Source organism: Schistocerca gregaria, chromosome 3 (assembly GCF_023897955.1).
Source record: "Schistocerca gregaria isolate iqSchGreg1 chromosome 3, iqSchGreg1.2, whole genome shotgun sequence".
NCBI classification, from domain to species: domain Eukaryota; kingdom Metazoa; phylum Arthropoda; class Insecta; order Orthoptera; family Acrididae; genus Schistocerca; species Schistocerca gregaria.
In genome coordinates this window covers 448,293,627-448,309,677 of record NC_064922.1, presented here as the reverse complement: position 1 = coordinate 448,309,677, position 16,051 = coordinate 448,293,627, and the positions used below count along the sequence as shown (strand labels likewise).

General features: G+C 41.6%; 1 protein-coding gene across 1 annotated transcript in view; it reads right to left on the bottom strand.

The window, feature by feature from the left end:
• The window catches only part of LOC126354248 (metabotropic glutamate receptor 4-like), a 769,434-nt gene extending 760,720 nt beyond the window's left edge, over positions 1 to 8,714 (bottom strand). Inside the window, exon 1 of the mRNA XM_050003756.1 lies at positions 8,576 to 8,714. The gene's annotated coding sequence lies outside the window, so the exon portion shown is untranslated. The remainder of the gene's footprint in view (positions 1 to 8,575) is intronic.
• Positions 8,715 to 16,051: the final 7,337 nt, after the last annotated feature.

Genomic DNA, 16,051 nt, shown 5'->3' with positions numbered 1-16,051 from the left:
CTCTCTCTGTTTATGTTGGTTTGTGATGCATTCCTGTCAGTGCTGTGCAGACTTCGATATTTCTCAATTTCATATCGATAAAGCATTTCTTAAGGGGACTGTCAAACAGTCTACCTCGACTTACACCTATTCCATCGCAAGCAATATGCTGTAAATTTTTAATCCTTGACTTTGTTGTGAGTCTGTCACTCTTGCAATACTTGAAATTTTATTTGTACTCCGTTGTCATTTTGACACTAAGCAGTTCCATCTGACGTTATGAAAATGCCACAGTGTCACCAGCTTTGATTTCGTACTATCCTTTCAATATTCCTGTGTTGCTGGTGTCTGGGAGGAAGAAGGATGGAATATTAGGTTCAACGTTCCGTTAACGTCGAGGTCATTAGAGACGGAGGGAGCCCGAACTCTCAATATTTCAAGGATGGGGAACGAAACCGGCCGTATTCTTTCAAAGGAATCATCCCGGCATTTGATTGAAGCTGTTTGGGGCATCACAGTAAACCTATATCTGGATGCCCGAAAGCGGATCTGAACCTCGTTCTCCGGATTGCCAGACCAGTGTGGTAGACAGTGCACATCCTTTGTTGGTCCATTCCTTAGGGCAGTGCTGAATATTTATTGTTGATTGTTTAGTATTTGTAGTAGATTATTTAGTATTTTTTGTATCCGTGTATCGTATTTGCATCTTAATCTTGTGTTTCAGATTTTTTAACTGGAGTCGTTTTGCTTGTACATGTAATGGTTACAGTATTGTTATCTACATCTACATCTACATCTACATCCGTACTCCGCAAGCCACCTGACGGTGTGTGGCGGAGGGTACCCTGAGTACCTCTATCGGTTCTCCCTTCTATTCCAGTCTCGTATTGTACGTGGAAAGAAGGATTGTCGGTATGCTTCTGTGTGGGCTCTAATCTCTCTGATTTTATCCTCATGGTCTCTTCGCGAGATATACGTAGGAGGGAGCAATATACTGCTTGACTCTTCGGTGAAGGTATGTTCTCGAAACTTCAACAAAAGCCCGTACCGAGCAACTGAGCGTCTCTCCTGCAGAGTCTTCCACTGGAGTTTATCTATCATCTCCGTAACGCTTTCGCAATTACTAAATGATCCTGTAACGAAGCGCGCTGCTCTCCGTTGGATCTTCTCTATCTCTTCTATCAACCCTACCTGGTGCGGATCCCACACTGCTGAGCAATATTCAAGCATTGGGCGAACAAGCGTACTGTAACCTACTTCCTTTGTTGTCGGATTGCATTTCCTTAGGATTCTTCCAATGAATCTCAGTCTGGCATCTGCTTTACCGACGATCAACTTTATATGATCATTCCATTTTAAATCACTCCTAATGCGTACTCCCAGATAATTTATGGAATTAACTGCTTCCAGTTGCTGACCTGCTATTTTGTAGCTAAATGATAAGGGACCTATCTTTCTATGTATTCGCATCACATTACACTTCGCTACATTGAGATTCAATTGCCATTCCGTGCACCATGCGTCAATTCGCTGCAGATCCTCCTGCATTTCAGTACAATTTTCCATTGTTGCAACCTCTCGATACACCACAGCATCATCTGCAAAAAGCCTCAGTGAACTTCCGATGTCATCCACCAGGTCATTTATGTATATTGTGAATAGCAACGGTCCTATGACACTCCCCTGCGGCACACCTGAAATCACTCTTACTTCGGAAGACTTCTCTCCATTGAGAATGACGTGCTGCGTTCTGTTATCTAGGAACTCCTCAATCCAATCACACAATTGATCTGATAGTCCGTATGCTCTTACTTTGTTCATTAAACGACTATGGGGAACTGTGTCAAACGCCTTGCGGAAGTCAAGAAACACGGCATCTACCTGTGAACCCGTGTCTAAGGCCCTCTGAGTCTCGTGGACGAATAGCGCGAGCTGGGTTTCACACGATCGTCTTTTTCGAAACCCATGCTGATTCCTACAGAGTAGATTTCTAGTCTCCAGAAAAGACATTATACTCGAACATAATACGTGTTCCAAAATTCTACAACTGATCGACGTTAGAGATATAGGTCTATAGTTCTGCACATCTGTTCGACGTCCCTTCTTGAGAACGGGGATGACCTGTCCCCTTTTCCAATCCTTTGGAACGCTTCGCTCTTCTAGAGACCTACGGTACACCGCTGCAAGAAGGGGGGCAAGTTCCTTCGCGTACTCTGTGTAAAATCGAACTGGTATCCCATCAGGACCAGCGGCCTTTCCTCTTTTGAGCGATTTTAATTGTTTCTCTATCCCTCTGTCGTCTACTTCGATATCTACCATTTTGTCAACTGTGCGACAATCTAGAGAAGGAAGCACAGTGCAGTCTTCCTCTGTGAAACAGCTTTGGAAGAAGACATTTAGTAATTCGGCCTTTAGTCTGTCATCCTCTGTTTCAGTACCATTTTGGTCACAGAGTGTCTGGACATTTTGTTTTGATCCACCTACCGCTTTGACATAGGACCAAAATTTCTTAGGATTTTCTGCCAAGTCAGTATATAGAACGTTACTTTCGAATTCATTGAAAGCCTCTCGCATAGCCCTCCTCACACTACATTTCGCTTCGCGTAATTTTTGTTTGTCTGCAAGGCTTTGGCTATGTTTATGTTTGCTGTGAAGTTCCCTTTGCTTCCGCAGCAGTTTTCTAACTCGGTTGTTGTACCACGGTGGCTCTTTTCCATCTCTTACGATCTTGCTTGGCACATACTCATCTAACGCATATTGTACCATGGTTTTGAACTTTGTCCACTGATCCTCAACACTATCTGCACTTGAGACAAAACTTTTGTGTTGAGCCGTCAGGTACTCTGTAATCTGCTTTTTGTCACTTTTGCTAAACAGAAAAATCTTCCTACCTTTTTTAATATTTCTATTTACGGCTGAAATCATCGACGCAGTAACTGCTTTATGATCGCTGATTCCCTGTTCTGCATTAACTGATTCAAATAGTTCGGGTCTGTTTGTCACCAGAAGGTCTAATATATTATCGCCACGAGTCGGTTTTCTGTTTAACTGCTCAAGGTAGTTTTCAGATAAAGCACTTAAAAATATTTCACTGGATTCTTTGTCCCTGCCACCCGTTATGAACGTTTGAGTCTCCCAGTCTATATCCGGCAAATTAAAATCTCCACCCAGAACTATAACATGGTGGGGAAATCTACTCGAAATATTTTCCAAATTATTCTTCAGGTGCTGAGCCACAACAGCTGCTGAGCCCGGGGGCCTATAGAGACATCCAATTACCATGTCTGAGCCTGCTTTAACCGTGACCTTCACCCAAATCATTTCACAATTCGAATCTCCGTCAATTTCCTTCGATACTATTGCACTTCTTATCGCTATAAACACGCCTCCCCCTTCACTGTCCAGCCTATCTCTGCGGTATACATTCCAATCAGAGTTTAGGATTTCATTACTGTTTACGTCTGGTTTCAGCCAACTTTCTGTTCCTAGTACTATAGGTATAGGTTATATTAGGTATGTGTCTGTGTTAAAGACGCCAGTTGTAATAGAAATACGAAAAAAACACAGTATTGTTGTAGCTGCTATCCACTATTTAGTGGAGCCATTTTGAAACATGCCAGTTTTCTATAGGAGGCGCAAGAACCTCGATTTTTTTCGAATTATGATTAGAACTTCATTCTGTAACACAGGCTACTTTCAGTCACAATTCCCACCGCATTGTAAGCTATCAAACGTACACAGAAAATAGTTACGGTAATAAAAACTTAACCACAAGTTGAAAAAAGAAATAAAATAAGTAAAGGATAAAAAAGACTGCAAATTACTACATTCCATTTTAAGATTCGTTCAGCTATCTTCAATTGTAATTTCTCATAATTGGGAGCAGTTTGGTTATCTTTTCAACAGTTAGTGTCTGCGTTGAGCGCAGGTGCCTGCGGTGAAGATCTAGTTGATGAATAATGGACTGTAGGACTGCAGTACAGACATAGTAGAGTATCTCGTCTCGAAATAAAACTGAAACTACTGCTCTCAGCTGGGTTCTTTCGCATCTGTGTAATATCTTATCCTGCTGCATTTCTGAGATGAATTTTAACTCGCGGTACGAAGAAATCCGGAGGAGATCTGGCCGTGCATCTGCAGCCTACATTCCTTGTGTTTTTGCTACACTTCGCAATCTGCGATGTCGTCTGGCTGTGCGGGCACACTCCGCTATGTCCTGCTCTTTTGTTTCGAAAGCGCACCGCTCCTTCTACGCTATGCATATTCAAATTACCTAGCTCTCCAAGATTACGTTCCCGTGCAACAGATGCAGTGAGTTGACGGAGGAAATAGACTTAAGGGACGGAAAGTGAGGCCTCATTCCCTTATTCGTCATGGCGATGGTATTTATTTCAAGCGCACTTAGTTATCTTAATTACCTGGTCGTACACAATAACTGTACTGTGTTTTTAACAACAATTATTTGTTTATCTGACGTGTCGGTAACCATTCTCAGATCTAGTTTTTTAAAGTTGACATCGAACTTTGACATGAATCAGATCTTTTGTGTTACACCGAAGAATGCATGCTGCCTTATTTTCTGGTTCAAATTTGACAGATGTTGCATTATCAAATCAAGTGTACATAGCAATGGCTATAGCCATTGTTGAGAAGATCGGTCACAAGAAATAAATAATCAATATCTTTCTCACAACAGAGCCCGATGTAATAACAGCCATAAACAGAAACAACTATCGTACTATGCCATAATTAAAAAAGATATCCAAAACGTTAGCAGATAATCTAAAATATTCCAGCTACTTTATTTTATACAAGAGGTATAGCAGCTTACATCTCAATAGAAAATATAAAAACGAATAATTGAGCTTTCAAAATCACTTGTGCTGATCGTAACAAATCGCATATTGATTAAACAGGCAGAGCTACAGCACCTAGGCTGACTCATTATGAAAGTTAAACCATTTACTGAACGTGTTTTGTGGTAAAGAGGCAATACATATAGTCAATAAACGAAATAAAAATTATCTTATTTGCAGAATTTGAAGACAATAGGCAAATAGCATAAAATACTCACTTGGTAGTAAGTGATCAGCTACACCTGAGCACATTCCCAATCTTAAACTCCACATTATCCAATCAGCCATTTGTACGCACCCTGACGTCAACTGAGTGATCACATTGATCGCTACACATCTCAAAACGTATTGCGCTGTATCTAGCTTTTGTTTTCCTTAGCTTTATGAGTTTGCGTCTGTTGTAGTCTTTTTCTTATTGGAATGGCGAAATGTACTTCACTAGATTTAATTTTTATTCAGTCTTGGAGACATTAGTATTTGGGTTGGGATACATATGATCTTGCTAATATTATATGTGCTATTTGCTCTCTTATCTCTGCGACAATGACTTCACTTGTCTTATATTGCGTTCGTAGAAACTATAACACAGTGCGTGTTTTTTTCTGTACTGATTTAGCAACATTTATACTGTAAACTGTAATTTAATACTTCTGTGGTGCTACAATCACACTAAATTACCGTCATCTTAGACAATTTGTAACAAGAAATTTCTTCCTAACGAAAAAACAACACTAATACTTACGTGCCATTGTGTATGCAACATTAGCAGATAGAATCCATGTCTTACTGGCATTGAATCATGTCTGACGTGTAACTGCATTTCATCCACTCTCGACTTCTTTCCCACACGTTTGAAGCAAATTAAGTGACTAACTGTTGCCTTCTATTCGAAGTGCTTGAGTGGACATTTCCTACCCATTGTCATGATCAAATATTTTCTTTCCTAGTTTCTTACTCATTGGCGTCTCTTACGAATGCTAGAAAGCTGTTACCGGATGACCACATAACAAACCGAAACTGGAGCGAAATAAGCGAATAGCAGTGGAACATCTTTGCTTGCAAACCTTAAAGAGAAATTTGCTCTGCCAAGGCGTGACGGAAAAAAACCAACGCACGAGAGTTGTTCGGAAAAGTAAGTTCCGATCCTTTCGAAATGGAAACCACTGTGAACATCCGATGAAGCTTTGCACATATGCGTTGGGCAGTGTCTGTAGTACTCCCGTCGATCACGTCACGTCGCTCTTCTCAGGTATGAGCACACGATGGGCAAGCAAGGACGCCGACAAAATAGTCTCCCGCCAAGTATGAAGGCCTGGTGAGAGATGTCACCTGATGTCATGCAGACCAAATAGTATAACTGTCATACGGTTCCTTCTTCTTGACAGCTCTTGGCCGCAATCTGTAGAGGCAGTGAAGAAGCTCCTGCAGCGTTTTCGATGGGAAGTAGTCAATCACCCACAATAAATCCAGTAGTTGGCTCCCTCTGAGTTTTATCTCTGCTCACACGAACTGCTGGCTATGAATACAACATTTTGACAGAGACAAGGAGCTGTAAATCAGCGTAGAAAATTGGCAGAAAACACAGGCGGGTGCCTCCTATGACGATCGTATTAGGAAGTTGGTACAACGCTACGATGAATGTCTAACTCGGAGCGGTGACTACGTAGAGAAGTGGCCGGAAGGTATAGCTAACTGTTGCAAATAAAACATTTTTGATTTTCACAGCAATTTCCATTTCGCGACTGATCGGTCCTTACTTTTCGAATAGCCCTCATATATGCAGTGTCGGCCAATAAAAGTGAAGCATAAGAGTTGATTACAACATCAAATAAGTTTTCTAGAAAAAAAAAGATTTGCCAGTACGAGATCAGTAAGACACTGAACTCCCTCTGGCCTTGATAAATGCACTTTTTTTCCGTTTGGGAGGGTCTCATGAAGACAATGTATCCACATTTATTGTAACGAGTCCTTAATATCCTTGAACCCAGCGCTGGGACGGAGTTGTCGGAGCCGGTCTCACGCATTATCTTTCGAGGACAGATCTGGGGACCTTCCTGGCTACGGGAGTATCTCACCGTCACGCAAACAGTCCACAGAGACACGTGCCACGCCTGAACGGTCATTTCACTGTTGAAAAATGGCACTACGATACTGTTGCATGAGAGGTGACATTTGAGGTGGCAGGATATTCCTGACCATTACCAGCCATAACTTAATGTCAGAGCCAAAGGCTACCCACACCTTGATGCCACGAATAGCACCACTGTGTCCCCTGAAACGATGGAAAATGGGACTTCTTCCAAAGTAGCCGTCGTACGCGACGCCGACAGTCATCCGGCCTGGCGGAAATACGCGATTCATCGCTGAACACAGTGCGACGCCATTCATCGGCAGTCCATGCTTCACGGCTGCGGCATCACTCAAAATGTAGTTTACTCATCTGACGGTAATTGTCCAGTCCATCTGCTGCTAGCCCCTTACTAATGGTGTAGGTTCACACGGAATGTTTAGGGACTCCATTACTTGTTCTCGGATGGCAGGAGAAGATGTGTGTGGTGCAGTACGGCTCTCATACCCTGTGGTGGTCAGATCTGTTCGACCGAGATTTTTTCTACTCTCTTATATTCCGAGTACCGTCAATTAGTGTTTATATATACGAAATACATGTGAATACGTAAATGCTTAAGATACTGATGTCAGTGTATTATTAATTCTTTGCTAAGAATCGTTTATTATACAAAGAGTTTCTACACTGGCAACCATTCTACGTAATATTAGTAGCCGAATATAACGAATGGCAGTACTGAAAACTATACTGTAAGAATTTTCTATTTCTTTGTACTTGAATGTATTTAAAAAGTGTTTTGTTGTCTGCATATTTGTGCGTATTTCGTCGATGTGTACTAGGCTGCAATTTCATTTGGTGTGTTTTTGAATATAATTGGTATAATTATTCTGCGTGATAGTGGAATTTGATTGTTAGTGTCTAGTGCCGTAATTATTTATCTAGGTAAAGGTTCATTCCAACATTCTTCCAAATTATTGCATCAGGACTGCAAATATTACAAATCTTTAAACATAATTTTGCTTATATCACGTAAAATAAGTTTGCTTTTTGTATGTGGCAGTTACTTTGTCAGTGCACCTGAAACTATACGTTACATAACTACGTAGGTCCTGAAAATCAACTATTTTATTAACAGGGATTCTCTTATTGTACTGGTGACCCGCTGAAACGTGATTTCGAAGATTTAGTGTGGCTTTTCAAAATCTAGCAGGTATGTTATTCTATCGCTGTTGCGCCTGATTTGCACTAGATGCTACATTTTAACAAAATTTCGAAGTTTACATATGAAGGCGGATAAAATTATCTGTTCAATAACTTCCCCTCCAGTATGTTACTACACGGAACCGACAGCCTCAGTTTAGAATATATTATGCGCACGCCAGCTCTGGCAGCTGAATAACCTAATTAAGTGGGACGGTCACAAGATTACGTAAAATATTTTTTTCTAATGTATTGCCTGTTGGCTTTGAATCGGGATCTTCGGCCAATGTTCATTTAATGACTTCCCTAATGTTTCGCCAGCACTACTGAATGGCATTGTTAATGCTGTCAGCGCCGAAGTGTGCATCTTTGACGAAGGTAGCCCTTGAGCTGGCGAAAAGTCAGAACAATTGGCCACAAAAGCCTCAACAACTTCTAATATCACTTGTGTGTCACAAGACACGGGACTGACCTGCGGAATCTTGAACAGCCTCAGCAGGTTGGCCACCTGGATGGACGTGACGCTGGAAGCTGCGCCCACCACGCCAGAGATCACCTTGCGGACCGCAGTCTTGTTGCAGTGGTATTCCGCGCCGTCGATATTGCTGATTGAACCTGCAAACAGAACAGATCCGATGTCTCAGTAACATGAGGCTCAAAAACACACACATCAACAAAAGTGCTGCAACCCGAATACAAAAAATGGTTCAAGTGGCTCTAAGCATTATGGGACTTAACATCTGATGTCATCAGTCCCCTAGACTTAGAACTACTTAAACCTAACTAACCTAAAGACATCACACACATCATCACCGAGGCAGGATTTGAACCTGCGACCGTAGCAGAAGTGCGGTTCCGGACTGAAGCCCCTGGAACCCCTCGCCCACAGCGGCCGGCATCGCCAATACCTAGTGTAGGTGGGCTGTTACTGTGACCGTACCTGTACCGATCGGGAAGTCACCACTGACGTTGTTTGTAAACATATATACAGGTACCATGAGCACTACCTACGGGTAGAACGCCGGACCCAAATGGATAGCAACTGGAAGAAAAGCGTCAGTAACGACGCATTGGACACGTCTATGGAACAGTACGGCGAACATGCATCATCCCAGGAACGGCAATAGCGGCCTATGACAGAGTCCACATCATCACGCTACACGCAGAAGGCTTATCAACCACAGAAGTTGCTCGATGTTTGCACCGGAGTCGAAGTGATGTGGTGCGGACATGGCGTTGGTTCCAATTCACCGGTAGCGTTGATGGCTTACATCACCCAAGCATTTCACGTTCGACAAGTGTTCAGGTTGATCGATATCTACGATTCTTGGCTCAAAGGAAGCTTGAGCTTAGTGCTCCAAAACTGAATTCAGCGTTCGAAGAAGCTACAAGGACACTGGACATCACACAAACTGAGGACACGAATCCGTGATACTAATCTTCATTCGCGATTACCACGACGAACATCACGACGTACACGACCACATCTTGGACTCCGTTACAGATGGACAAAATTATGCAGTATGGACACCTCAGCATGGTCATTGGGTTTTTTTACCGACGAAATCAGGATCTGTCCATGTGTTAATAACTGCAGCCGATGTGTCTGAAGAGCACTCGGAAATATCGATCGCCTCCAACACTATGTCCCAGATGTGCAACAAGTGATGGAGTGACGTTCCTGGGGTGGCGTTACTTGGGGCCACCGTACACTTGTCGCGGTTGTTGAGGACACTCTTACTGCTCTACGGTACAGGGACGAGATTCTGTAGCCAATAATAGTGCGATATCGCCAACATTCTGGTGACGATTTCATCTTGATGGATGATATCTCAAGTGCTCATTGCGCCGTTCTCGTGAACACGTTCCTGCAGCATTACCGAAGTGGATTGGCTTGCCTTTTACCCAAACATAAAGCCAATCGAATATGTGTGGGATCGATTTAAACGAGGTGTTTTTGGACGTCGACAACGGCCATGTACTCTGCGCGAATTACGCAGAATTACCATTGGAGAGTGTGACAATTTCAACGAGCGATGGCTTAATGATGTAATCTATGGTATTCCAAGTCGATTTCAAGCCTTCATAGGAGGAAGGGAGTATTTCACCAATTATTTCTTATCTTAGGAGTGCTGTGAAAAAAAAGAAAAATGGGAAACTGACGAATTTCTCGTTATCCAAACGTTTGTCTTTTGATTTTGTGAGTTGGACACATTGCAAATGAATGTATTTGCATGTATCACTACCAGCTTTTTGTTTCTGTGTCATGAATTTAAAAAAAAGGGCTCATACAAAACTTTTTTTGGTGTGTGTACGTCCCTGGCACTCGAAAAAAATTCCTACAAAATTCATTGCATAGTTCTGCATGTCAACGTCTCATAGAATCAACTGTTGCACTTTCTCTTTATTAACTACATTCTGTGAAGTATCAGATGCCTATACATACATTTCATGCCTACAGCAACAAAATCTCTGGTCACGTACATGTTATCTTTCCTGCTATGTTGTATGTTATCTTTTCAGCAATGGTTATGGCGTCGATCTACGTCACATATTTTCCTATTAAACTGTAGCAACCGAACTACCATTGAATTTGGTTCGTAGTACCCACAACTTTTAAAACAAATCAAGACTGTTCAGTAGGTTAGTAGTAGTATAAAAATATTCTACAATGTAAAATAGTGCAAGATGCTGGTGATTGTGAGGATACAGGGGTAAGCTATAGAGAAAGATAATACACAGTACACAGTTCGTACACTAACCAAGAGGGAAGTATAAGAATGGAACACCAAGAACCAAGTGCTTGGATTAGAAAGGATGTAAGACAAGTACGTAGTCTTTCGTGTCAATTGTTCACTCAACATATCGCAGCAGCAATGACGAAAGCGAAAGAAAAGTTCATATATAGACTAAAAATTTAGGATATCACAAATAAACTTCGATAATGGCTTTGCAGTTCTTAGTGAAAGCAGGGAAGAACTGTAGTACCTGTTAAAGGGAATGAATGTTCTAATGAGCACGCAGTATGGATTGAGCGTAAACTTAAGAGGACGAAAGTAATGGGAAGCAGCGGAAATGGGATTTGCGATAAACTTAACACAAAAACTGGGAACAACGAATATGTTTCAAATAGCTCTGAGCACTATGGGACTTAACATCTGTGGTCATCTGTCCCCTAGAACTTAGAACTACTTAAACCTAACTAACCTAAGGACATCACACACATCCATTCCCGAGGCAAGATTCGAACCTGTGACCGTAGCAGTCGCGCGGTTCCGGACTGAGCGCCTAGAACCACACGGCCACTGCGTCCGGCTTAACAACGAAGTAGACAAAGTGTATTTCAGCTACCTTGGTAACAAAATAACACATCATGGAGGAATCAAGGAGGACATAAAAAGCAGACTGGCAGGCAAGCAGGCAAAGAAGGTGCTCCTGGACAAAAGAAGTCTAATAGTACCGAACATCGACCTTAGTTTGAGAAACAAATTTCTGAGAATTTTTGTTGTAACCCTTGTGATATGGAGAAAGTTTTTGACACTGTAAGCTGGGATAAGACGTCCGCACTCATGAGTAGTTTAGGCCACAGTAGAAAGACAAGTAAAAACGTGTTAAAAAAAAAGGTTGTAAATTAAGTTTGTGTCTTGTTACCAGTTCTGTTACACATATATGCGAAGAAGCAAAAAACAATAAAAACACACAAAAGAGTCTAGAAAAACCACGACGGATGGGTAAGAAGGCTGATCACTGCAGGAAACTGGAAAATCTGATAGAAGGAAAGGAAGCCTTCAGGTCAGGGGCCCTACACGATATTAGGCAGGTGTATCATTTTCTTTGGCTATTCAGTGTGTTATATATATCCCACTCTTAAGAAAGAATGATACATTTACACAGCAAAACACAAAATGGAAAGAGCAAGTGGTATAAGCGATGTATTGAATCACATGTGGGCAAATCGGCCAGCTGAACATGAAAACTAACGAATACATCTACAGGACTACACGTATGAGTTAACAGCGCTGGAAATCGTATCACCAAAGGATAATTTCACATCACGAAATTTGTGCTACAAAAGTTGATTCTAACTTTTAAAAAAAACACAAGCAAAACACGACAAAATGTAAAATAACAACGTGTTGTAACTACGACATAATACTTTTATTATATGTATAAAAAGAAATATCTATTGCAGGCCACTGAAGATGCTTCACAAATACAGGAAGCGAAACACGTATGGTAATAAACAAACGGTCTTAAATTAGTTGCATAAAAGGAACATACCTCCATGAATTTGATGTAAATAGTTGATACGGCACTATTCTTTTATACAGACTGTTTTGTGGTATCGTATCATAAGCCTCAGGAGCTGTCTCCATTAAATATATGTTTATTTCACCGGGACCGGATGGTTTTTCGTTTTCGGTATGCTTCATAGGGTTGCAGATTTCTTACGAGGTTATCTGTCGTGTACATGTATGTTTATCCTCTTGCATCACATTTAACATACCTTATGAATTCGTTTTTGCTTTTTATTAGCAAGGCTGTGTAGTTCTTTACCTATTCCGTCACGGCTATTAGAGCAATTCAAGTACAGCTTTTGTTTTCACCTCTCTTCTTCAGTTTCTTCCACGTTCTTCCTGTAATAGTAATAGCCAAGTTTTCTTTATATATTCTGCCACGCCTTATTTTTAACTTTACTAATGGCTTTCCGTGCTTTTCTTCTGTTCACTCCATACGTTTTCCGTATTTGAGTTAGCAGTGCTGTGTTATGGCACAGAATAGTAAGGGACACAAAATTTGAAAATTTTACTAAAACTCATTCAAGCATAGTGCTGTCAAACGAGAGACAGAGACAGAACGAGGAATTAAGTGGCATGTCGTAAGTTGGTCAAACCTCAGCACGTTACAACAGCATGCAGAGAGAGAGAGGACGATCTCAGTAGAAAATAGCACGGGACAGGAAACTAACGGAAATGTGACATGCATATTCGTAAGAGATGTCGAAGTAAACTGTACCTATTTTATAAGAACCAGTATCAGAGAACCTACACAGCAGTGAAGAGCCTGTGTTAATCTAATATGGCCGAATAAGTAGGACACATACGGTCATTACGAACTGAGTATTGTGTCATCGATTCATGTTATCTCCCTTTAAATACTCGAGCTCTCCAGCTCTCAAGGAGTTGATCGTTCGGATCGATGGCGTTCACAGTACTGGGACTCGATTCCATAATTACGATTAGTGAATCTATGTCCTACATACTCCACAATAGTCTACGAATCATCCGAAAATGTACCTGAGATGACGGCCTAGTGAACTTCCTACTGTTCGCCGCCTACAATTTTTGACGGAGAAGCTAACTGTATTCCGACAGCACCACATCACAAAGTGCTGACAACACCGAACTTCAGACTCAAAACCAGCAGCAGAGCATCGTGGGGGTCCACGTTCCGGTTCAACAATGAGGCGCCTCCGGGTGCTGAAACTTACCTAGACGGTTAAAAGGGGATCGACCGACCACACGACTTCCAACAACATCTCATCGCGGATTGGTCCCCAAGGGTCAACATAGAATTCGGAGAATTCGGAGTGGGATGGAGCACACCATAGCAGACCATTCGTGCTGGCCGATAGCCACAGCAGCAGCGCACGGCGGCACATGGTCACTCACTCTTTGCCTGGGCCTGCAGACGAGAACTTGCTTCAGAGTCGTTAGCGGGAATCCAACAAGTAGCTGAATGAGGCATCGGCTATAAAGCCGGTGCAGAACAAGACGACTGTAAAGATGGTTAATAAACTTTCTCACCAGTGTCAGGGACGCTTCACAGGTACCCAACAGTTATGCTGACTTCATGCAGGGATGTTTCTGCTCTGCCTCTCTGTAGCACGTCAGTTAAGCAATCCTCGTAAGATTATTGAGTTTCTGGTGGATACGTGGAGGTATTTTTGAAAGACAAGGAACTGACAAAAACTAGAGATTTCGGGAAAGTCTTCGTGTTAAGATAAACGTGTTAGGTAGTACAGATCCATGATAACAATATTTGTCCTGATGTAAACTTTAAGACTTTCGAACCCCGTAGGTACGACACAGTTAGCTATAGAATTCGAGACAAACTAAATTACGTTGTGCCAGTACTGTGAGTTTAGAGCCTGCCTCTATTTTTTACGGACTGTCTCTTCTGACGTTAATCGAATGATCCCTAAGACCTCTTTTTACGGAAATTCAAGACGACAAATATATTTTCTGCTACTTAATCTGCAAATAATTTTAACAGGAATTCCTTATTCACAAATTACTATGGAACTAAATTTTGGAATTTAAGTCCATCAAATTTTGCTGACACCCAAGATTTTCTATACTTCATTCTTTACTAAAGAATTGGATAAAAAAGAAATGGTAAAGTAGCTACGTTTGTTATCACTCTTTAAGGGTAGCCGAAAATAGCTGCTTTAAATATTAGTGATGGAAGACGTACTCTGTATGATTAAACTGTACTCTTCTCAAAAAAAATTAATTGAGTAAGAATACTGTCAACTCATGATAGTGAATTGATCATAGCATACTGACATTATGATCGGTGGCTCCATTTATGCTATATGCCCTTTTCCTTTTCTCATTAACAGCACACACAACACATTACACTGAGTGCGAGTACATTACACAGTGCGCCTAAAACACTAAGGGCACTATTCGCCGAGGGAAGAGGTCAACGTATACGAAACATATCGTAAAATGTAGAGGCTTAGGGTCCTACGGCTTAGGTGTCTGCTAATAATACCGGATGTGTCTCTATGTTTTTCTGGCAATGGAGGTACCTAACGGAAAATACTTATTTAACTCACGTCACAGGTTGAAGATAAGACAGCACAGTACTATTTCGGGAATCATGGGTGAAGGGAATCGTCTCTTATCTATATGCTTATCAGTGTGTGTGTGTGTGTGTGTGTGTCAGACTTCCTTTACTGACAGCTGGTTTCAGAGGCAGTGCCGTGCGGTGGAAATCCAGTCCACTTTTCATCTCATCACACGAATACGCACGGGTAATTGAATTGGTTTCCTCCGTGACGGTCCCCAACGAGGCTCCCTGTGAAGTTGCTTGATGTAAGATCAATAGAGCCTCATGACAAATTTCTCAACGATGGCTACAGTGTGAAGAAAGAAAAACAACTCACTCGGAAGGACCTCATTTCCGAAAGAGTTTCATCTGAGAAAGTAGCCCCTCTTACTTCTTTTCAAAACCGACCGACTCGAATTTCCAGATGTAAATTGCATCTCACGACCTGAAAGCTGATCTGCAAGAGGAAAAATTCGTAAGGCTATATGTAAACAGACGGTGCCCCCACCGTGATGCTGAACGTCTGTTGTGATGGAGGATATGTTACTGCGTCTCATCGAATTCCCTAATAGAAGAAAATGAAGTGTAATGTTTGCAACTTCCGTCTGACTCATGGCCGCGAGACAAGAGAAAGGATTTCCTCAAGAATTCGCTGTCGTCTAAGCAACGTAAAGAAAATTTTTAGTGCCGTTACATACTACATTAGTCACTATTAGGTGTAACATAATGTAAGAGTGTTACGTCTCAGAACCCTGAAGGAATGGACGACTGATAAACATGCGCTAATGCTGTAGTATTGCTGGTGAATATGAATGTGGCATGTGTAATTTATTAGTGACTGTTGCATCTGCAGTGGAAGAAGAAACAAATGCGAATCAGCCGGGGGAAGTGACACGCAAATGAATGGATGAAAAGCCGGTTATGTATAGCTAAGTGCAAAGAGCAAATATATTCCATTTTTATGCAAGAAAAAGGAAGTAATAGGAATGAGGGGAATCTATAAGCTACAGAATCACTTACAGCAGGAGCGTATATTCACTTGAGCGAACAGGTTTTGCAACTAGGTTTCTCACTGTAACAGTTTTCAGGTGAGAAACCTTAGTGTTAGGTT